At 42.3% G+C, this 24,677-nt stretch overlaps 1 protein-coding gene and 1 long non-coding RNA gene across 4 annotated transcripts in view; one reads left to right on the top strand and one right to left on the bottom strand.

Moving 5' to 3' along the window:
* The window catches only part of Dis3l2 (DIS3 like 3'-5' exoribonuclease 2), a 328,899-nt gene extending 322,397 nt beyond the window's left edge, over positions 1 to 6,502 (bottom strand). For 2 of the 3 annotated variants that reach the window (XM_036173185.1, XM_036173187.1), the window contains exon 1: positions 6,426 to 6,502. The gene's annotated coding sequence lies outside the window, so the exon portion shown is untranslated. Of the gene's footprint in view, positions 1 to 5,927; positions 6,328 to 6,425 lie in introns of those variants that run through there. The other variant, XM_036173186.1, reaches the window with a different exon arrangement.
* On the top strand, positions 6,442 to 10,264 carry LOC118573105. The gene is made up of 3 exons (XR_004943588.1): positions 6,442 to 8,747; positions 9,751 to 9,912; positions 10,190 to 10,264. It is a non-coding gene; the product is annotated as an uncharacterized LOC118573105 (long non-coding RNA).
* The last annotated feature ends 14,413 nt before the right edge of the window (positions 10,265 to 24,677 follow it).

The following is a 24,677-nucleotide window of genomic DNA, read 5'->3' as shown; positions in this document are numbered from 1 at the left end:
GTTAAACTATTCCAAAGCACAGAAGTAAATAAAAAACTTGGAACTGGGAAGATATTCTATTAGTTACGTGTCTGTCATACAAGCATGGGTACCTGAGTTCCAATCCCAAGGACCCATGTGGGGACAAAAGAAAACTGAGTACAGCCACATGCATCTTAACCCTCCTGAGGGTGGAAGAGATGGAAGGACCCCCCAACACTGAGAGACCCTGTCTCAAAAGATGAGATAGAGGAGATGAAGAGATGTCTCTGCAGTAAAGAGTTCGCTGCTCCTCCATGTGGTGGGTCACAAAACCATCTGTAACTCCAATTATAGAGGATCTAACACCCTCTATTTTCTAGTCTCCACAGGCACTGCACACACCTGGTACATAGATATACACTCAGGCAAACAATTATCCATATAAAATAAAAATAAGCAAATCTCTTAAAAGAACCTATCTTTCCAAAACAGTAAGCATAGTACTTAATAGCATACATACAGCATTATCACCGAAGTCAGAACATAATTTAAATTTTAAGACTTTTTTTTTTTTGGTTTTTTCCAGACAGGATTTCTCTGCATAGCCTTGGCTGTCCTGGAACTCACTCTTATAGACCAAGCTGACCTGGAACTCAGAGATCCTCCTGCCTCTGCCTCCTGAGTGCTAGAATTAAAAGTGTACACCACCACTGCCTGGAAATTTTTAAAACATTTTTAAATGACCTAAAAAATAACAAATTCTGCTCTTGACCAAAAAAATTCAACATTAAAAAGAAACAGATGACAAATTAGTCATACTACAAAAGTCAGTGTGCACAGTTCTAATCATGTCTTAAAAAAAAAAAAAAAGAAACTGAAAAGTTCAAACTGAAGATCAAATACAACGAAAAAAAGTAATTAAAAAGTAGTTAAGTCTACATTTCTTTTCTTGAATCAAGAGCTTGTCTCAAACCCAGGACAGTCCTCCTGTCTCAGCCCCTAAGTGCTGAGACTTCAGTTGTGAGCCACCACACCAAACTAAATAGATATTTTCCAAAGGGAAAAATACTTATACTGTGATGTACTATGTGGTCCAAGTATAACGAAAATACAAAATTCAGGTTACCTCACAAAGGAGAAGGAAGGGCGGCATTAAGAAGGGAGGCACAGAGCCTTCAGTCACAGCGATTTCTTAAAGCAGGACCTGTACCTGGGTACTCTGTCTGCTACCAGGGATACCTCATACATGTTTTTTGTGACTTCTCAGTTATAAACCCATAATTTAAAACAAACAAGATTGTACATACAATGATACTTGTGGTCTTAATTCTAGACTCAGCCTACTGTGACGTCCTTCTAAGGAGCCACCTGCAGATCCATGGGGACAGTGGTGGGGGACAACAAGGAGCAATGCACTCTCTGATCAAACACAAGCCAGTGACAATCACTTCAGACACCAGCAAAGATAATGCTTGCCTGAATGTACCACAAGAGAAAGATCTGTAAAGCAATTAGAAGCACTGGATGCTGTGATTTGAACAGTAAAATGTTTTTCATTGATTATTTTTAACTGACCAAAAATCAATGAAACCTCAGCTCTCAATTCCAGCTTAGAGTGAGTCTGATGCCACCCTTGCAGTGTCACTGTCAGCCCTGCCTGTGGCAGGCACGTGGCTGTACGTTCAAAGACAGTACTGCACATGCTCCACCCTACCAAGCAGAATGAGGGAAGTCCCTGAGCTCTGTCCTCCACACTGAACATTCCTTTCATTAGTACAGTAGAAGGCCATACAATGGGAGCTGAAGAGATGTCTCCATAGGTAAGAGAATTAGCTGCTCTTCCAGAGGAACTGGGTTCAATTCCCAGCACCCACATGGCAGCTCACAACCATCTGTAACCAGGATCCCAGGGATCCAGTGCCCTCTTCTGGTTTCTGAGGGCACTGCACACACATGGTACACAGACATAAGCGGCAAAAACAACCACACACATAAAAAATGTTTAATTGTTAATGAAAAAAAAAAAAAAACAGCTACCCAATGACCAATGACTCTACAGCTGAAGTCGGATTCTAAGTTCCTGTGACAGTGGGGATAGTCTTTGGGTATAGTAAATTGATTGCTGAGATAATCAATAAATGAATTAGCATAAAGTATGCTGACTTCTTTGGAAGGAATTTTATGGACACAGATTCAAGACTTCTCATACAATAAACAATTCAATCACAAGCACTAATAAGTAACTAAGTAACAGTAAGAAAACACACTATCAATCAATCAATGAACCTGTGAATTAATTATGTACAGGACTATACTAAGTAATGAAGGCAAATTTTAAAAGATGCCTGCCCTGGATCAGACTCACACAGTAGCTAACGATATACAAAAGACTGTTTTGAAGCCAGACATTCAAAAAAAAAAAAAAAAAACTTCCACAATTCATTCCAACTCCCTTGTCATCTGCTTTCCACAGCCACGCCCAATCCAGCCAAATACATGCCCACTCTTCCAAGTCCATGCACTGCAGTACACAACCCACCCCCTCAGATGCTTCTCTCACACTAGAGGCAGCTGACTTCCAAAGCTCATCCCAAAACTTCCTGCATCCTGGAAGTCTTTTATAAACAGCATGACCCTGTATGCTCTTTCCAATTCCTCTCTGAGGAGGTGCCTTCCCTACTCTATCTCCTGTTTTATTTCTATACTTCCACCTGTCTTGCTAGAATCAAGTTATACAACTAAAAAAACCTAAACTGAAATCTGAACGATTAGCTATCTGGCCTTGACCAAATCAAACTACCCAACTTTCTTAGCTTCAGCTCCTGAGTATACAAAGTAAGGAAGTCATGGCCACCCAGTGTGCAGTCCTTATTAATTAACAGGGTGTGGGTTTAGGAGAGGGAGTGCGAAGACAAGGCTGAGAGCGGAAGTACCTCAGAAGAGCAGCAAAGAGCAGGGAAGTTCTAGCTAGTCACACTACACTCTATATCCCTAATGAGCCAGAGGAAAAGCTAACATATTCAGAAAAGACAAGAAAAATATTCAAGGTCAATGAAAGGAATAATCAAAGTTCAATCAAAAAGAAACAGGTATCATGAATACTTTAATTAAAAAAAAAAAACACCTTCCCACACTAGACCAGACAGAAACACTAATAAATACTAATAACAAGTAGGAAAAAATACTAACTGTATACAAACTATAACAGAAAACTGAAGGAAAGGGACCATTTCCCAACGCATCAGGGCTCCCCACACTACTAGCAAAATAAAAAGAAGACTCTCAAAAAAACCTTTCACCCTGGCCCTGTGAATACAATCCAAAGACTAGAAAGAAAAGCTGGGTGTTTACGAACTCACATCACTGAACCAAAAGATAGAAGGTCAGACAGAGAAATGTGCAACGCTCACTTCAAATCTATGAATGGCCAAAATGCCAACAACAGGGAGAATGAACTGCTCTAGAGACCTGTGACACTTCATTCAACAGTGACCACCACTCAACTGTACACTAGAAATGATTAGAACTGTGGATGGATGCCAGAATATGCAAGCCGGCAGTCAGCCTCCGGTGTTATTCCTCAGAAACTGTCTGCCCTGCTTTGCACTTGGAGGAACTGGTTGTTGTTTTGTTTTGTTCTGAGATAGCCTCTCTCTGGGACCTGGGACTCACAGATTAGGCTTGACCAGCAAGCTGCAAGATCCTTCTGTCTTCTCAGCACTATTATGACAAGCCCATGCCACCAGCCTGCTTTTTACATGAGTGCTGGGGACATGGAACTCTGGTCAAACACTTTACCAACTAAGCTAATTCTCCCAGCCTGACAGTAAGTTTTATACTATGTGCGTTACTACTTTTTTCAAAGGAGTTTAAAAAAAAAAGGACAAAAACTGGTTCCCGAGTAGTAATGATTCAAAATATTTCTCATCAACTGACCCCAATGGCCCATTTTAATCCCTAAAATTCTTTTTTATTCCCAAGTAAAAGAAAAAAGGGTACATATTTCTAGTGGGACATGGGAGCTTCTCCAACTATAATAAAGCATGAGGGAGGGGCGGTGAGACCACTCAGCAGGTAAATGCACAGAGTCACAAAGACTAGCAACCTGAGTCAACCCCCAGACCCACCTGGTAGGAGGATACTCCTACATGTTGTCCACAGACCTACACACACACACACACACACACACACACACACACACACACACATTCAAATGTAGATTTTCTTTAATTAAAATTTACAAAATAAAGCATAGGGAGCAAACTGAAGAACAGGGGCTGAGAACACAATTCAAATGCTAACTGGTGGCGGAAACACAAAGCAGACTATTCAGACATAAGCATCCTGTGTCATCCCATAGAGGCTTCTCTTTATTCAAAGCACAAAGAAAAATTCAGCTTGCCTACAAGGCCCGGCACATCTGGCCCCACTCCACTTCTCCAGCTCTCTGTCCTACCAGATTGTTCCACATGCCTGCAGCTCCCTTCTAAAGCTGTACCTGATATCCCTCCCTGATCCTCTCCTGCCCACCCTGCCATCCCAGGGTCTCTGCCCTGCTAACCAATCTCACTGAAGCACTTCCTTTCCTATGCATCCTGAATATCTCCATTCATAGATCTCATGTGTGACTTCTCTTAACACATCACAACTGCAGCTTATGTGTGGTTACTGGATTGTCATCTGCTAAAAAAAGGGATCATGTCTGTGTTCAATCTCAATTCCACAGCCAAGCACAATGCCTGGGACCAGGTGGACATTCGATATCTGTTTAATAAGTAGATTAAACAATATAATACCTACAGGAAAGCAATAAAACATCCTAAAAGGTCTTAAATGTTTATTCATCTTCATAATTGTATCTTTGGTGGATCTGCAAAGCAATAGCCTAAAATCCTTATCTGAACTGCTAATGTCATTCCGAGGCTTAAGTCAAGTGCTGAGCATCAAAGACTGATAAGCTGCACACACACACACACACACACACACACACACACACAGAGGCACACAGGAGCACACCACAGATAAAACATACTAACTGGCTGCTGAGTAACCATTGTTTTCATTGTCTCCTGACAGTGCCTGCTACATATGAAACACTCAAGAATAAAATTTCACAAGCCTCTTAAGTACATATTAAACAGTAACTCTACTTAAACTGTTGTGTTTTACATAAACATAAGACCGACTGCAGAAGCAAAGGATCTCTAACGGGCAAAGCCCCTGTTTTAGATCTCAAACAGGAAAAACACCAGAAGATTTATGCGTGGTGTGTTTTGAAAGAAATGAATCAGAATCAAGTGATTTTAGAATTTTCAAAATGAACTAAAGAACACCATATGAAAATATTTCCCAAACCCTAAGGAATATGAGAAATTGTTCAGTTCGTTCAGTCCCCTTCAATAACAAATACAAAATGTATCTATACTTTGGAGGCAAATCAACTATTATTTCATCCATAAACATATTCCTGAAAATACCAGCCTGCATTCATTTCTCCAGCCTCTAGCCTACTACACAGCACTTAATACCTATCACATAGATTGTATTTAACCAAATGTCATCTTATCGCTTCCCAATGGGGCAATGTGTACAATCTCGTAACGCTGCGGGTGCTTCATACTAACTGAATGAAATGTAAGAGTTCTGAATGTGAATCTTAGTAAGTCCCTGAATTTTATTCCTAAATAATCCCACAAACTAGTCACATCTCTGTTTCCACTCCATCATCATTATATTAAGGACCGTCAGGAGTTACCAACAACATCTCAAGTTTTCTTAGTGCCACTTGTGCAGACTCAAAAGGAGGATTTCAGCGCCACTGGATCTTTTGAAGTGTACGTCAGAGAGATAGCAACACCAGCCCCTACTCCAACTTAGTAAATTTTACTTGAAATTTTTCTCAAGGTTAGTCCAGTTCCTTCTGTACAAAACTGGAAGCGACAACGTCTACGATACAACATACTGACCAACCACAGTTCCTTCATAACTGGAAAGCTAACTCCCGGGGAACCCGTCGGTTCGGGGTGTACAAGTCAGGGAGTCTCTACGTCCCTCCCGGAGTGGACGAGGTGCATCACTTTGGAGAGCTCGGGCGACCTGCAAGGGCTGCGGCTCAGCCCGCCCGAGCCGCCGCAAGCCCGTCAGTCTCCATCGGGACCCACGAGAACACGTCCCCAGGTGACCCGAGCCCCGGGAAGCCGCGTCTCCGCAGCCAGCGGCTCCAATCCCGCCTCCCTCCTCACGCTCTGCACCGCGCTACAAAAGGAAGGAGCCGCGGGGGCGTGAGGGGCCCGAGGCCAGGCCGGAGCCGTCGAGACGCGACCGGGGCCGCCTGACTCGGGCGCCCTGTGAGGCGGGGGGGACGCACGGCCCGGGCCGCGGAGCGCGGAGCGCGGAGCGCGGGCGGCGGGAAGGCCAGGCCCGGCGGCCCGGGCGTGCGCAGGGGGAGGGGGCAGGAGCCTCACCGTCGCTCCCCGGAGGCCGGCGCCGCCGCGGACCCGCAGTTGCTAGGGAGAATGCGCTTCCGGGTCAAGAGCGAGCGTTCCTGTGAGCGACGGTGGCCGTATGGGGCCAAGAGCGAAGCGCCGGGCGAGTGGGCGGTGGAGATGTTGGTCGCTGCGGCAGGGGCTCGAGCGAGGGGCGGTGCGTGGACCAGCCCGCGTGGGCAGCTCACGACGTCCCTGGGCTTCCTGTCCTCGCTGGTGAACTACGCCAGCGCCTTCCTTGTTACCAGCTCTTCTTACTCATCCATCCATTGACCCATCAGCACACCTGTGCGGGGCTACGTGCATTATTGGCACGTGGGGTACAGAGCTGCGTAACACCGGCGCGGTCTGTACCCTAGAATGTGCGGGCTGGTGACCAAGGAGGTGACAGTGTCCGGCTCACCGAGGTGAGCGAAGAAGCTGTGAAAGCCTGCGTGAGAAAGGCCTGCCTAGGCACAAGAAGGGGAGAGCGGACAGACCTCGACCAAGTGGAGGAGGAGGGCAAAGTGTGCCAAGCCACGGAGTAGATGAGTGTGGAGTGAAGGCCGCCTGAAGGCGGCGTGGCCAGACCAGAGAGGTGTTTTAAGAATTGCTTATAGTTAGGGGTGGAGCCTAGAACATGACGACTCTGAACCAAACAGAAGGAACCCCCAAGGAGCGTCCAGAGAAGCATGAGAAGGAAGTGTGTCAGTGAGGAGTTGGTCACCGTTGTCAACCTCTGTGGAGACCATGTGTCCAGTGGTGCCCGTAGAATAATCAACATTCAAGAATACAATTAAATAATACTGTTAAAGTAGAAGGTGCTGGAACGGGGCCCACTTCTGGTGAAGGAGGCCGCTGCATTATTCTACATGTTGAATCAAGAAAAAGCGATATGGCAAACTTCTAGATTTCTTAATTCTTTAAAAAGCCCCACTTTGGTATACCTTACATGTCTGCTTAAGGAATGAACCAGGGGATCTTTTGGGTTATTTTTTTGGTTGGTTGGTTGGTTGTTTTTTGTTGTTGTTTGTTTGTTGTTGTTGTTGTTGTTTTTTAGCTTTATCACAGATCCTTCCGGAACCCTCAGCCAAACTGCCATGTAGACAGAACTTGCCTATTTAAACTGCAGAGACTAGATAGCAGGGATTTGGTTCAGTGACTAGGAAGCAGGCCAGCGAATGGGAAAACCCACAAGAGACAAGAAAGGGTTGAAACAGTAAAATATGGGATGGGGGTGCTAGAAATGGAAGGTGAGGCTAAGAAAACCAAAACTAAACTCAAGAATCAAATGTCAAGGACAAGAACAAAGGAAGGAGAGCCAAGATCATTAGATTACCCAAAACCTCATTTTGACTGGACATCTGGCAAGTGTGATGACTGAAAAGTGACAGGGTGGACATGCTACCACGACCTCTTAAGTGGAATAAGCGTGGCTTCCTCGTGAAGAGCACAGCACACTTTGGAGTGGACCTGGACTAAAAGGCTTGCTCCACATGTCTATCTCTGGCCCATGTACATTCTTCATAGAACAAGCATGTCCATAAGCTATTCTGAAAGATTTAGAAATAATGGTTTCCTCTGGGAAACTGTGACTCTATTCCTGATTGATTTAACCAGCTTTCTATGAAAGTAAATCAATTGATTTTTTAAAATGTGTGGCTGAAGAATATGGGAACCCACAAGGTATGGTCAAGAGGACTGTCTTAATCCATTCTGATTGCTGTGACAAAATACCATAGACTGAGTATAAGCAGACTTCCCTAGAGGCTGAGAAATCCAAAATCAAGGCACAAACCTATTCAGTGTCTGATGTAGACCCGCTTCCTGATTGATAATCAGCAATCTGCTCAATGTGTCCCCACAAGACAGACAAGACAAGGGAGTTCTCTAAAGTCTATTACAAGACTATCCATCCATGAAGACTTTGGTGCCCATGACCTAACGCCCTATCAATGACTCCCTCTCCCAATACTATCTATCACACAAGGTGTTGGGGAGATGGGGAAGGAAACAGACATGAATTCTGTAGCAAAGACCTAGGACCAAATCAAGACCAGTTAAGGTTTAGTAAAAGTAAGCTACATCTGTTGTTTGGTGAATAACAGGCGTAAAGCCAACTCATGATCTAGAAAAGAGAAGGTCCGAGTGCATGAGTCGGTGAATTCTATCTTGCATATACCTTGTGGTGTATTCTACTGAAGGGCCAGGTGATTCACTGGGCTCCATTCAGTTGGGTTTCTGTGGAATGTCAGTGGTGTTGTAAGAGATGGGAACTTACTGTTGTTCTGAAAGGCCTATTTTAGTCTGCACTTCAACAAGGTAAGCCTCATCTGTGTTTGGCCTCTGGGTGACTGATAGCAATTAATAATGCAAAATGCCTGAAGAAATGTCTCCCAAGACCCAGCACTAGAGTAGGACCACAATGGCCATCCCTTGCTGGAATATGTAAAGTGCCACCTACAGCCTCTAGAAGCACACCAATTTGACTTTAGGGGGCATTGTGTCTACATCTTAGTCTTTTCTGCTGGAAAAAAAGTACCATAGACTGGGGACCTTAAACAACAGAAACTTAACACAATTCCCAAAGTTGTGAACACTAAGATCAAGGCACTGGCAGATGGTCTGGTCAGGACTGACTACCTGTTTCTTGTCTTGTCCTGATCAGACAGGAAAAGAGCTAATTAACTTTCTAGCTTCTCATAAAAATACCAGTCCCATTCTTGAAGGCCCTTGTGACCCAATCACCTCCCAAAGGCCCCACCTCCTATTATACTGGGACTGGTTTTCAGAATATGAATTTGGAAGACATAAACCTGCAACCCACGAATCTGCTATTAATCCCTAATTCATTGATGAGTTACGAAGTTGTAAAGAGCTGCTGTGGTCCCAGGGCTTCCCAAGTCTACTTAATTTGTTCCTAAGCACCACTTCCTCTGCCCAGGACTCTGTGCTAACATCCTCCTGGGCATACAGGGTCCCTGAGTACACTTCCCCTGTCACCACATCCTGCCATCAGGTGGTCCTGGAAGTTGTCTCTTTCTCCTCGCCCAATTTTATTGACATCAAAGACAGGGACAAGAGCAGTTACTAAGCAACTTGGGATCAATTTAAAAAAAAAAAAAAAAAAAAAAAAGCGTGTTGCAACCTCAAAGATGAACCCAGGTGATAGAAACAGGGTGTACGTATGAACGTGTGGGAGTAAGTGTGAAAAACAGGGCAGTGACCAAAACAAACACCGCAAGAACTTCAAAGAGATAAGGCAGAAGAAGTTCGCTTAGCAATACGATTTCATTGCTGAGTGCATGCTGATCTCCTCACACAGGAAGTAAAGGATCAGGAAAGGAGTGTGAACCAGGGTGAAAGCTGAAAACATTCCAAGAAGCAAAGTAGAGGAGTGAGTGCTTGCTGGCCAGGAGGAATCTGGGAAGACTTCAGATGCTGAAGACCATATATGTGGGCTGAAGGCATGAGCCAAGAATAATGGGTGAGCAATAAAGAAGTCTCTTATCATCTCTCCACCCGGTCCAGCGTCCTCACAGAGCACCTAGACCCACCCAGACCACTGCTTCCAGCTGGAAGCCATACTCTGTATTCAGGTTTTGTTCTTGCTTTATTTAAATTTATATAATTATTTTTTTCTTTCTAGCATTGGGTTTCTCTTTTCCTTAACTTTTAGAATATAAATCCTACTAAAACATTCCTTTTTTTAAAAAAATTCTGGAGTCTTATTGCTTTACTATCATGCTCTTTTTATCTTATAGTTCGCATTTAAAATTTTGCTGGACAAACAGCTCAGCTGTTAACAGCACTGGCTGCTCTTCCGGAGGACCCGAGTTCTCAGCACTCAGGGTGTGTCTCACAACTCTCTGTAGCTCCAGTCCCACTGTGGATCTGACGCCCTCTTCTGACCTCTGTGGGTACTGCATGCACATGGTGTTGACATACACGCAGGCAAAATACCCATTCACACAAGATTTTAAAAAATTAAATGAAAAACAAATAAATATAATTTCTATCTTCTAACTTTTTTTTTGGTTGTTTTTCAAGACAGGATTTCTCTGTGTAGCTTTGGAGCCTTTCCTGGAACTCACTCTGTAACCCAGGCTGGCCTCAAACTCACAGAGATCCGCCTGCCTCTGCCTCCTGAGAGCTGGGGTGGTGGCCATCTTCTGCTTTAACTATCAAGTTATCCTATTTTTAATTTTTGAATTGTATGTGTGGTGTGTGTAAGAGGAAAGTTTCAGGAACTGGTTTCTCTTCTTCCACTTGGTTGGGACAAGGTTCTCTTATTTTTGAACGATGCTTCATACTCTAGGCTAGCTGGCCAGAGAGCTGGCTGATACTCCTTCTCACCTCCCATCTCGCCATAGGAGTGCTGGGGTTACAGATGTTACCTCTGCATCTGGCTTTTTACATGGGTTCCCGGGATAAAACTCGAGTGGTCGGGTTTACCAACTGAACCTAATTTTCTCATTATTTGTTCAGTATATTGTTCTTTTTAGACAGTCTCTTATTGGTGTTTTGTTGTTTTGTTTTGAGTTCTTCTTAATGTTCCACTTCTTTTTTAAGTTCATGTGCAATACTTTAAACATGGGTTTTTGAGGCCAGCCTGAGCTACACCATGAGACCTAGTCTCTAAAGAAAGAAAAACCTTCATTTCTTTTTTTTTTTTTTTTTTTTTTTTGAGCTGAGGATTGAACCCAGGGCCTTGTGCTTGAGCAAGCGCTCTACCACTGAGCTAAACCCCCAACCCAAAAAAAGCCTTCATTTCTATTCTCTCTCAACATCCTGCTTTATCTCTCTCCTGTCTCTCTCTAATGCATCTCTTTCAATTCTGAATGTTCTCTCAATCACAGACATGTCTCACCAGCTCCAAGTGGCACCTAATTTCTGTCACACTTGAGAGAGAGAAGAATGACATTAAATCCACAAAACCCAGACTGCTGGTGGGGCTCCGCTGCAGAGAAAAGGCGTCACTAAACAAGACCTTGCTTTTCCTCTGTACTTTGCCACTGCCAGATCCCGGCTCCATCTGGAGATAATTTAACAAAAGGAGCCTGTTGAGGTGCAGAGTCATTGGCACAGCTAAACGATGTAACAGCCCTTAAAGAAGGGGGCAAAGCTTCGAGGTTAAATCCAACTCCCCTGTTTGCTCACTGGGAGCCACTTACTCACTGTGTCATCTTGGATGAGTCACTCAACACCTCTGAGTCTCCGTTTCCCTTCCCTGTAGAACGCGGATGATCATGGTAAAATATCTCATACTGTTAATATAGAAGATTTAAATGAGCTAATATCGATGTAAAACATGTATAATGGTGCCTGGCACATAGTAAATATACTGTTAGCATTTAATCCAAAGCTGTTCTAAATGGTGGCCACTCTTGGGAGTGTTAAATGACTATGTGTTTTATGAATGGTGGTCCTAACAACAGAGGTAGCATTCATATTGCTATAGCAGACCACATAGTTTGCCAAACCTCTTTTGGCATCTCAAACAAATGGAACACCAGCTGTTTTGTGATCACTTACCTAGGAAGCCTTTCTGGGAGCAGGGGTAAGTGTGTGCCAGCAAGTATATATGTTATGGTGGCAAAGAGGGAAATGTAAATGAAGAATTAGTCTCCCTTTGCATTCATCAATGCTGACTATGTCTTGGCCGTCTAGAATTCTACACAGGAAACATTTGATTGTCTGAAGTCAGCCTCTGAATGGGTTAGAGGTCTGGTCAGCTGAGCCGGGAAACAAACTCACCCAGTAGTATTATCACTACTCAGGACTAAAATGTTTTAAGAATGAGGGTGTCTATGAGTATTCTTAGGGTAGGGGTTATAGAAGGAGCATAGGTAGGAAGAAGTGATGCCTCCATCCAGAATAGCCTGACCTCTCCACAGATACAGCCATCTTAGTGTGAGGAGCAGGAGTATAGTGTACAGACATAGTAAAAAGTAAGGACCATATTTTAAAATAGCTCCCTGACGGGCAGCAAGATGGCTCAGGGGTGAGAGCACCTAACAGCATGACCTTGATCATCAGGACCCACATGGTGGAAGGAGAGAACCACTTTCTACACGGTATCCTCTGCCATGCATGACACACGTGGGAGCTCATGTGCACGCATGCACACACACACACACACACACACACACACACACACTCACACAACTAATTTTGATTTTTTTAAGCTGAGAAAAATTTTCATAGCAAGATAATTTGATTGAGGGTTATATGTAGAAGTAAGTTTTTAAAAACTTGAACCTATGTATAAGAGAGAAAATGCTTTTTAGTTAAACCGTGTATGAGAGTGAACACAGGATGTTTTAGTTTAGATCATTGAAGACAGTAAGTAAAGCTCCAGGAAATTAGGTTCAGAAGTGTTACATTTGATCTCTAAATGAATCTCAAAAATAGCATCTATTAGAACCCCTGTGTTAAGTTTAAACGAAAGCCAAGAATTTTATGAACTGAGAAAATATCAGATAACACAATTACAACAATTATAAGATTACATGTAAATGGACTAAATTCTCCTACTTTAAAAAAAAAAGCAGAAACACAGACTGAATTTAAAAACATAATTCACATCTATGCATCTTGTAAAACATGTATTTCAAAAAGGGAGAGAAGGAGTGGGAACTTGGCTCAGATAAACTCCATTTATACAAAAGCAAGCATCGCGTGTGCCAGCTTGACTGTCTTCACCCCAGGATTTCAGCACACCTCAGCGTGCACAGAACACCAGAGGGAGAGCCCTATCTATAGTGGTCAATGTGCAAGAGAAGCTCCACTCAGGGGAGACTCTTTTTCAGCCATCACCAGAAAGAGGACCAAAGACGACAGGTCGCCTGGTGTTTGTGCAGCCGGGGAACTGGAAGGAAGGGGGTGCTCACAGTGTCCGCCGTTTGGCCAAGGGCAGCCGTGCCCTGTGGGTTTTCAGCAGCAGGAGCGCCAGCAGGGGAAGGGCGCTGTTGGAGCATGCTGGCATCAGTTCCCAACAATGCTCCATTCATGAGCCTCAAACGCAGGCTTTGCCCCAGCGCCCGCTGAGGGATCACCAACAAGTTCCCATGCCTCATCGCCTCGGTTTCTTCTGCAGGAGCGACCGTCCCAAAGGAGAGCAAGCTGGGAAAGGAGAGCTTTCCCCAAAAACAACTACCATTATTTCAGTAACAATTATGCCATTACAAAAATTAATTTGTTTTGAAAACAAAAATATTCTTATTAGATAGTATCAAGTCAGAAACATTCACCTACACCCCAATTTGAGTACAAGACAATAAAATTGGAGAGAACACCAGAATGCCATGTGCCCCCATGTGACAAGATGTAAGTGGAAGAAAGTCTCTAGAAGTGGACACCCGAGTTGCAAGGCTGCAATGTATATATCCATATTTTAAAAACAAAAATGATAGCAGGCACACAGTTAAAGCTGTGATGGAGAAATATTTATATCTTTAAATAGTATAGTAGCAAGAAAACAAAGAACAAAACAATGGAATCTTTAAAGGGAGAGTAATAGATATAAAATCAAACAGATTAGAAAAGACACGGTTTAACGTGCAAAATGAGATTTAAAACTGCATTACTGACAGCAGTAGCACAGTGGCGCCGCCTTTAATCCCAGCACTCGGGAGGCAGAGGCAGGCAGATCTCTGTGAGTTCGAGACCAGCCTGGTCTCCATAGTGAGTTCCAGGAAAGACCAAGCTGCATAGTGGGACCTTGTCTTGAAAAACAAACAACAATACTTCATTGCAGAGAGTTCCTGCTGCCTTGTGCAGTCCCTGTGAGTCGCCATGACATTGACCTGGGTCTGCCCACCTAAGTCTGCAACTTTTCCTGTTTCCTGTCTCTTTCAGATGCGGGCCAGAGCACAGGCATGCTTTTCCTGGTGCTCAGGCTTCCATGCCCTTTCTCTAAAGCTCCCCTCTCCTACCATGTGGTCGTTTGTCTGCGGCGTGGCTGACCTATACGACTGCCTATCTCCATTGACAAGGCATTTCCCTTCCCTTCTCATTAGACTGAAAGAGAAACTAAAATTACATGTGTATGTTTACCGCCTCCCAGAGACAGACAGACACCTTAGCTAATCTTGATTGACAGCATTTAGAATCACCTAGGAGACAAACGGGGGAGGGGGCATGTCTGTGATGGTGTTTCAGAGAAGTCTGGCTGAGGTGAGGAGTCATCTTGAATGTGGGCAGCACCATTCTAAGGGCTGTGGTCTTCATCAGAATAAGAAGTCCAGGGAAGAGAAAGCAGGCTGGGCGCCAGCATTCGCCTCTCTGCTTCCTGACTATGGATGCAATGTGACCAGCTCCTCACGTTCCTGCGCTGCACCCTCCCTGCCATGAATACCCTGCAGCTATGAGCCAAGATAAACCCTTTCCTAACCTGCTATTACCGCTGCAAAGAGAAAAGTAGCGAACATATCGACATATGTACATTTGGATTGCTAATACAATTTATGTAACACAACTCATCATTTTAAAGTGTACACTCCAGTGCTTTTTAGTGTAGTCCTAACGTATTTACTACATTGTGTAGTAATGTGATACTACACAATATTACCAGTCACTGTACTAACAATGCCATAATGCATAAAAAAGTAGCCAAATGTGGTTGACCATTCCTAATCACACCAAAGAAAATCTCTATATCCATTAGCAGCCACTTTCCATTATCCAGTCATCCTTGAAGCTCAAAGAAACTGCCAATCTAATTTCTGTCTCTACAAGTTTTCCTATCTTGGACTTCACCACAAACAGAATCACATATTATATGGTCCCTTGTGACTGGTGTTTTTCACTTAGCATAATATTTTTAAGGTTTGTTCATATTGTAGCACAAATCTACTTAATTTCTTTTTATGAATGAATTGTGTGGATATACCACATTTTGTTTATTTATCACTTTTTGGTAATCACCAACAGTGTACTGTGAACACTGACATACATATTTTTGCACAGACATAGTTTTCAATTCTTTCGGTATGTACCTAGTAATGGAATTTCTGAGCTTTGTAAGTTGGATTATATAATAACCACACCATTTCACATTCCCACTGGTAACATATAAACATTACCACTTCTCTACATAATGACAATATTTTGTATTTTAATCTGTATTGATGTATTATTAGTGTGTACAAGTGCATGATGTGTATGTGTGTGCTCATGTACAGAGAACACCTGTGTAGAATCAGTTCTCACCATCTCCATGTCCCTTTACAGTGCTCCTAGATTTGAACACACTTCTCCAAGCTTGTGCGGCAAGTATCTTTACCCACAGAAGCCACAGGACAACTTGTAGGGACCAGTTCTCCCCTCCCATCACATGGGTCCCAAGTTCCGCCACAAAGGTGAACTTACTTACTGGGCCATCATACCAGCATTCATTTTGTGGTGGTGGTGGTGTTCTTTGGGGTTTTTTTGGGGTTTTTTGTTTGTTTGTTTGTTTGTTTGTTTTGTTGCTGTTGTTATTGTTGTTGTTTCTACAACAATCCTAATGAACTGAGTATCATCTAGCAAAGTGGTGTCTACCTTCCCTCTTCTCATGAACTTATTTATCAACCTTCTTTGGAGACATTTGCCTCTTCAAGACATTTGCTCATTGTTTAATACTTTTTGTATTGAATTAAAAGAGTTCTATATCCTAGATATTAGGCTCTTTTTCAAATATTTTCTCCCAATCTGTGGGGAGGCTTTCATTATCTTTTTTGTTTGTTTGTTTGTTTCTTGAAATAAGATTTCTCTGTGTGGCCCTGCTAGTCCTGGATCTCTCTCTCTCTCTCTCTGTAGACCAGGCTGGCCTCGAGCTCAGAGATCCGCCTGCCTCTGCCTCCCGAGTGCTGAGATCAAAGACATGCATCATCACAGCCCATCAGCTTTTCACTATCATAATAGCATCCTTTGATTTTTTTTTTTCCACTTTTGGTGACATCTAAAGTATCTGTTTTCTTGTGTTGTTTGTGTTTCATTATCGTACCTGAGAATCTGTTGCCAGATTCAAAGTCATGAAGATCCCTCCATACCCAAGAGTTTCATGTCATGTCACAATTTTGGTTCTTGATTTAGAGTTGGGTAGATTTTTGTTCTTTTTCTTTTTCTTTTTTTAATGTGAGGTTAAGGGTCCATCTTCAGTTTTTTACATGATACCTAGTTACCTAGCACTGCACATTAAAAAGACGTTTCTTTTCCTATGATCTTGGCACCCTTGTTGATACTACTTGGCCATGGACTTATGTGTTTCTTCTGTCTCTCCATTCGACCATCTACTCTGTCTGTCCACCCTTAAGCCAGTACCATACTGCCATGACAAGTGTAGTCTTACAGTGAGTGTATAAATGAAGAAGTGTGTCTCCCAATGGGATATATTTCAAGACCTTAAAAATAATCTCCAAGTTCAAACTTTTGACACATTTCCACCTGTATGTCCGAAGTAAATTTCCATTTATTTGTTTGTTTGTTTGTTTGTTTGTTTATTTATTCATTTATTTATTTATTCTTCAACAGTATAATCCTAAAGCATCAATTTAATATGCACATGTGTTTTGTAACAAAACTTTTCCTAGGAAGGTGCAATGCAAATACTAACCCTAGATAGGGATCCCACGACAGACCAAAGTCCAGCTTGGGGAACACTTAGTTTTATTGGGGTTACCTATAGGAGTATGAGTGAGGGGTTACTTACAGGACAAAGTACTCAAAGACAACTGCATCACCAAAGCCCATCCCAGCATGGGTGGCAGCTCACAAAGCTGGGGACCTGGAGCACACTGCGTAGCCTGCAAGCAACAGGTTAGAGAATGTCCTTTCCAAGTGACTCTGTTCTAAGCCTCTTCCAGAATCTTCTTTGTAGCTTGGCTTCCCTCCCCACTATTAGACATATAGGCTATTCCACAACTTTTGTTATCATAAACAATACTTAATGAACATCCATGCAATAATCTTTCACAGGTGTTACATTATTTCCTTTAGAAATAATCACTTTTTTCAAAAATTGTACAGTAGTTAAATAAACTTGTATATAGTGATTATATTCAGTTTTAGCACTATGAATGATGAGGCAATTATGTCTGTATATTTTGTTAAACTTCATGTGTACCATTTGCATAGACAAACTGAGATTTGTTAGTCACAGAATATAAACATTTGTATGGCAATTGACCTGTATCAAATATACATTCCAAAAGATTTATTTATTTATTATGTATACAGTGTTCTGTCTACATGTATGCCTGCAGGCCAGAAGAGGGCACCAGATCTCATTACAGATGGCTGTGAGCCACCATGTGGTTGCTGGGAATTGAACTCAGGACCTCTGGAAGATTGGAAGAACATTCAGTTCAGTGTTCTTAACCTCTGAGCCATCTCTCCAGCCCCACGTTCCACCAATTTAATACTGCTACACTACACCACATTTTTGTCCAAATGAGGCACTACACTTTTAAAAACTACTTTAGTGATTAAAAATAATGTCTTTCAACAATGGATGAAAAGTTATGCTTTAATTACATTTGTTTTTTTTTATTTTTTATTAATTTTATTTTATGTGCATGCATATCTTGCCTTGCACATATGTCTGTGTATCACGTGTGAGTCTGGTGCCTGCAGAGACCAGAAGAATGTATCAGATGCCCTGGAACTGGAATTACAATTGTAAACTGCCATGTGGGAGCTGAGAACCAAACTCAGGTCCTGTACAAGAGTAGCAAGTGTTCTTAACCACTGAGCCATCTCTCAAGCCCCTTTAATTATATTTGTATGATTACTACATATGTTTTGACATCTGCGTACTAGACAAATATTTTCTCCTAACTATATCTATTCTTTCTATTATTAATACCTAGCTGTCTTCTAAGGCCTTCAATCCTATTTACTCCTAAAGGCTTTTATTGCCAGAATGTCATATTACAGCCAGGCATGGTGACAAACACTTGTAACTTCAGTACTTGCGAGGTGGAAGCAGGAGTCTCAGAAGTTCAAGGTCATTCTCAGCTGCATAATGAGTTCAAGGCCAACCTAGGATACAAGAGAACTTGTCAAAAAAAAAAAAAAAAAAAAAAAGGTCATGTTGCAAATTAAAACCATAATAAGATTACCTCATAGCTGTTACAATGCCGATTAGCACAAAGGCAAACACAAAGGATTGGCAAGCATGTGGAGAAAAGAAAGCCCTTAAACATTGGTGTGGGAATGTAAATCAGTTCAGCCATTGTGGAAACCTGGAATTTTCTCAAGAAATTATACACTGATCTACACTATGATTCAGCAATTCCACTTCTGCATATCTATCCAAAGGAAATGAAATCAGTATGTCTGAGACATCTGCTTTCCCATGTTTACTGCAACGTTATCCACAACAGCCAAAATATGGAGCCAATATAAATGTCTCTCGTTGGGAAATGCATAAGGAAACAGTGGAGGGGGCAAGAGTATGAATGGCTTGGAGGGGACCAACGACAAGGTCTGCCTTTCTGAACATGCCCCAGTGGCCCACTTCCTACCTTTCACCATCTCCTACCTTTCACTGACACCCAGTAATTCCTCGGTATTAAGAATCCATCAAGGGATTAATCTATTGTCAAAGGCCCTTTCAAGCCCTTCCTGAAAGTTCCAGCTCTGAACACTGCCTGAATCGGGGATTGAGCCTTCAGTACAAGGGCCTTTTGCAGGGAGGGGCAACTTCACATCCAAACCATAAAGATGTGATGAGCTGCCATGCAGACTTTCAGAAAGAAGGGGATCCTGTCGCTTGCAGTAACTCACATACACTGAACGTCAAATAGCTCCTGGGCTCACTTACACATGGGTCTAAGAAAACAGAAGTAGAAATGTGCAGCAGCTACCAGGGGCTGAGTCGGGGTTGGATTGAAAAGATGTTTTCTCAAGGGAAACAACATTTCTATAGACCGGAAAGATGTCAGGCCCTCACTGGGGAGGCTAAAGCAGGGGAATCAGGGATTCAAGGTCACCTTCAGCTACAGAGTGAGTTGCAGATCAGCCTGGCTATGATGAGATCCTGTCTTGAAAAAAAAAAAAATCAATAGTTAGGAAGACTAAGTTTCAGAGACCTGCTGGCCACCATGATGACTGCAGTCAATAGCACACTGTGGAGTAGAAAAGGCTGGGAGAATACACTTCAGACCTTCTCACGGAAAAACAGGCATGTAAGACAATAGACACATTTGTTAGCTTGAGTTAGTCCTTCTACAATGTGCATGCTATTCAAAACATTACTTACTCCATAGGAATTAAAAATTAAAATCTTAAGTGAAGTGAAGTATCACATTAACCACCTTTCATCACCCTTGTGTAGATGAACAGTCTTATTAAATAAGAATCACTGAGCTAATTGCAGAGTTAAAATCCCAAGAGGTCAGAGCAGTAGTTGAGAGCTGAGACTTAAAACCTCCTTTCTTACCCTTAGCTGTCACTGTCGTCCTTCTCCTCAGAAAGAGGCCTACTTCCTGTGTGTCTGTCCTTTTATTGACTTTCTGTTCTGCCTTCTCATTGGTTGTAAACCCAACCACATGACCTCCTTGTCACTGCCTGTCTGTACAAACCTGCAAGTCTTCTATGGTTGGTATTAAGATTAAAGGCGTGTGTCTCCATGCTGGCTGTATCCTTGAACACACAGAGATCTGCCTAGCTCTGCCTCCCAAATGCCCGGATTAAAGGTGTGCGCCACCACCGCCCAGCTTCTGCTATGGCTTGCTATTAGCTCTGACCCCCAGGCAACTTTATTTATTAACATACAAATAAAATCACATTTCAGTACAAATAAAGTATCACCATACCCTTGCTGTAATCAATTTCCTGCCCATTTTGTGCTAATTTGATTTTAATGCAGAGAAAGGGAAGGGGAGCCAGAGAATCAGGCTGTGTGTAGAACACTGCTTTTGAAAAATTAAAACCAAAACCAAGCAGACTTTGGGTCCTTCAAAAGTAGCCTTCAGGACTGGGACATAGCTCAGTCAGTAAAAGGCTTAGCACATACATGAGGATCTAAGTATGCTACTCAGAACCCACAGAAAAAATCTAGTTGTGGTGACACATACTTATAATCCCAGCCGTGGGAGCAGAGGCATGAAGCTCCCTGAAGTTTGCTGGCCAGTCCCCATAGCCCAATTGGTGAGCTCTAGGTCCCAGTGAGAGACCCTTTCTCCAAAAATACAAAGAGGACGGCTCCCAAGGAAGGACACTCAAGGTTGACCTGTGGTCTACACACGCACACACGTGTGCACACATACACACACACACACACACACACACACACACACACACACACACTCAGAAGTGACCTTTGGCTGTGTGTGAGGTATACAAAGTACACATCTGTAATCCCAGCACTCACAAGGTAGAGACAGAAGGATCTCTAATTCAAGGTTAGCCTGAACTGCATAGTTAAGATCCTGTCATGAAGAAGAAGTGGAGGAGGTGGAAGGAAGGGAAGAGAGAAGGAAAGGTCCAGGGCTGTAGCTTTGTTGGGGTGCTTAACCTCCCATGAAAAGGCCCTGGGTTAGATCTTCAGAACCACAGAAAAGGTGAAGGGAGGGGGTGAAGGCAATCAAAATACAGTGTACAAAACCGTCAAAGAACTGATCAAATAGTTTAACAGTTTAAGAAGAGAGAGTATTCTAGAGATGTAGCTCTGCTAGCAGAGTGTTTGCAAAAAATTTTGGGTTCACTCTTGAGCACCATATTAAAGTAGCGTGTAGTGGCTTACACCTGGAATTTCAGCGCTCAGAAGGTAGAGGCTGGAGGACCAGAAGCCTCAGGCCAGCCTGAGATACACGGGAGAACTGTTACGTTTGTTTTAAGTGACCTTTTCTTCAGCTTGAGGGATATTGTCTTCTTTGTTATGTTGTATATTTGCTTTGAAAAGTAACATTCATTTGGTGCCAGATTCCTCAATTACTAAAGGATTTCCAGTGACGAGACCTCCCTCCTCTCCCTGCCTGGCAACAATCAGTCCCTCCCTAGTACCAACCAGTTTCCTCCATCTCATCATCCTCCATCCATCCCATCAACATTTTCTTGGTATTTGCTCAGTGCGGCTCCAAGGCACAGTGGCTCAGAGAGGTCTGAACCCCATCTTGACCCCTGATAGCCATGCTCTTGAGTCAAGTCTCAGATTTCCATATCTGTGGAATGGGAATAGTGACAGTTGACTTACGAACAACTGGGTCACTGGCAGAGACCGGAGTGTTATGGTGCTATGATGAAGCAGCCCAGTAAAGCCTGTCCTCAAGATCTCTGTCACCTGTCTCTCTAAAACCTGCATCTTAGTCCTCTCTGCACATTTAAGCTTTGGATACAGCTTCTTTTGTCTTCTTTTTTATGGTTGTCCTAGATTCTAAAATGTCCCATTTTATCTCCTCCTACTACAAAGAGACACGTCTATAGAACTAACCCTTCAGGTCACCCTGAAATGGTCACCCTGGGGCTTTCTATTGCCTCAAATTGTCAAAGAATTTTTGACCAAATACTCTAATGTCACATTCCCCAAAGTCAGCTGGTCAGAAGCAGTAAAAATGTAGATGCCCCTCTTGGCATTGTGGGCACCATCTCAGCATTGTGGATAACAGGATTTCTGCCATGGGAGAGCAGCAAAGACAATAAACTCACAGGCCTCTTTCAGAGGCCGTCATTTTCAGTCAGTCAACTATTCAAAATACAATATTAGGTAACATCTTCCCCATCAGCCATGCTCCTGTTTGCAGAAAAGAGAAAACTTTCTGTCTAAAATACTTCTGTCCAAGCCCACATGGCTTTCCTAACAAAATATTCTCATTAGCTAGCCAGCACACTGAGATGTAGCTGGAAGTTTTTCTGTGTCCCACCTGGCCCTCAGTCAGGACAAATCTCTCACCCACAGTCCTTCAGCTGTTCAGACCCAAGTAAACACACAGAGGCTTATATTATTTAAAACTGTTCAGCCATTAGCTCAGGCTTACTACTGACTAGCTCTTACACTTAAATCCAGCACATTTCTGTTAATCTATACGTCGCCACATGTTCTGTGGCTTTACCTGTGTGCCATTACACGTTGCTCCCTGGATGACGGGCTGGTGTCTCCTCACTCAGCCTTCCTCTTCCCAGAATTTTCCTTGTCCGCTTATCCTGCCAGTACTTCCTGCCTGGCTACTGGCCAATCAGCATTTTATTAAACCAGTACAAAAGCATTATCCTACAGGATTTCCCCTTTTCTGCTTAATTAAAAGGGAAGGTTTTAACTTTAACATAGTAAAATTACATACAACCAATAAGAATTACAGTTACAATATCTAGTCTCTTTGTATTTTGCAAAATTAAAGAAAATATTCTATCTGTCCTATATTTGTGAGTCTCAAGTTCCATATCTAACTTATCTCTTATCATAACTAAGGAAAACCATAATTATAACTATCTAGTCTTCAACTACATCAAAGACCTCGAAGGATATATATTATGTAAGTAAACAGGAAGGGCATTGTAAGCAATTTCCAAAAATCTAGTATGACAGAGACAACTGGCTACCTGGACAGTCACCCAAAGTTCATCTTCAGCCTACAGGCTGCGAGTCTCTCAGTCACTTTTCTCTGTGTCCTGTAGAATGTCTGGCAGTTTCTTCTGTAAAGCAGGAACCTGAAGGACCATCTTGCCTTGTAAAGTTCAGTGGTCAACTTCCTATGGGTCTTCCATGTCCAGTCAATACAACATTTTTTCAAGCAGTCCAGGCAAGAACAGTTTCTTGCCCAAATGGCCATTTTTGCCAAGAAGAAGATAAATTCCATATGGAGTGTCTTCAATTCCCATCTTTCTCTTTGAAGTAAGTTGGTGCTGCCAGGACCAGACATGTCTCACTGTTCAGAAAGTCTAAGTTTTTAAAACATCTTAAATGCCATATTATGTAGGTCTTTGAAGTGTTTAAAGACTACCTGTCTATCTGAAATATATCTATGTATACCTAGAAAACTTAACTAACATGACTGCAAGTTTTATTATCATAGAAGACTAATTATTATTCTGTATTTCTTAATTATCGATTACAATTTAAATGAGTTATATAAATATAATACCTTAAACTAGAGTAGAAATATACATACAAATAACAAATTTAACTTTAAATTTGTATCAATAAACTAAAATCTATACCAATGTAAAACATTTTAAACAAGTTGTTCTTTAAAAGCAGGTTCTACCCTTTCATCCATCATATCTATATCCTTTATTTCCATATCATATCTCCCTTTCTTCTTTCAGAAAGATATTGACTATGACCAATAACAATTTGTAACCAATCTCTAAATGAAGACAAACATCCATAATCCATTTTGGGGGAATGTGGACATAGTTTTCTAGGCCACTTCCTGTTGATGGGGGGCACTGGTAGTCTTATGGGGATCCTGAGAAATTAAGAATTATGGTCAAGTCCTGACTGGAGTAGTCTGTGAGGCTGCATTGTCTGAACCAGCTGCCTTGAAGCTATTTTTTGGATGTTGGATCATCTGGGCCTCTTTTGGGGTCTTGGCTGGTCAAACCTGATATATCTTAATCTGGAACAAATCTATAGCCTCTTGCTTCCTGTGGAAACAAAAGCAGAGCCTCCTTTCCAAAGCAACATATTCATAGATCCAAATTTTGAAGTCAAGATACCTTTAAAATATACACATTGGTTTAACTGAGAAGCCTTTACAATCAAATGTCTTTCTACAGTTAAAAATTCCAAAGACAATATAATCCAGACTCTCTGTGTGATTTCCATCTTTACATAGCTTATTTTTTATATTGCTTTTACTTTCTCTTTAAAGACTTTATTTTTTAAAACTTTCTGTTTCTTTAATATAACTGTCTATATTCCTTTTTCTCTCTCTTTCAAGCCTACGTACATTTTTACACACAGTGTAAACTGTTTAGGCTTTATTTCATCTGAATCTGTATTGTGAATCTATTGCTTTAAACTGCAGTATTACCAGGATTGAAATGGCAGGTTTGGCTGCTGGCTCTGCCCACCTCAGCTTCCCAAAATGGCAGAGATAATTTTCTTACAACTCTGAGAGGAAGTGGGTCTATGCCTCCATCAAAACAGCAGGTAGCCCAGAAACCTTTCTTTCTTCCTTTCTTTCTTTTTGTTTGTGTGGTGTGTGTGTGTGTGTGTGTGTGTGTGTGTGTGTGTGTGTGTGTGTGTATACTAGCAAAGGCTAAATCCACCATACAGCATAATGTGAAGCTTGGAAACACCTCATTCCCACCATGCTGCAGGTC

Source organism: Onychomys torridus, chromosome 23 (genome assembly GCF_903995425.1).
Source record: "Onychomys torridus chromosome 23, mOncTor1.1, whole genome shotgun sequence".
Lineage (NCBI taxonomy): Eukaryota > Metazoa > Chordata > Mammalia > Rodentia > Cricetidae > Onychomys > Onychomys torridus.
The sequence above is the reverse complement of the archived record's forward strand: the minus strand, read 5'-3'. Positions and strand labels throughout refer to the sequence as shown.